This window comes from Plasmopara halstedii (assembly GCF_900000015.1).
Source record: "Plasmopara halstedii genome assembly, contig: Scaffold_614, whole genome shotgun sequence".
Lineage (NCBI taxonomy): Eukaryota > Oomycota > Peronosporomycetes > Peronosporales > Peronosporaceae > Plasmopara > Plasmopara halstedii.
In genome coordinates this window covers 1,538,446-1,538,699 of record NW_020187532.1, presented here as the reverse complement: position 1 = coordinate 1,538,699, position 254 = coordinate 1,538,446, and positions in this window count along the sequence as shown.

Sequence of the window (254 nt, the reverse complement as noted above, 5' to 3'; positions counted from 1 at the left end):
TCGAGTGCACTGTACTTCGTACATCCCACCATGTTGTTCTGAAGAACATCCTTTCTAGAATTCGGCGTCTTTGCTGGAATTGTGGCAGCGCTGAGCTTATTGTAAGCATGAACGATACGCCACTTGCCGTTCGGCGAACGCACAACGTGGGTGTCGAATGGGAAGACTTGCTCGCACGTACCATCTTTGCGTCGTGCTTCGCGCGATAAAAGGCGTCAATAACATCGCACTGCTCCTGGGGCAGGGGCCATTAT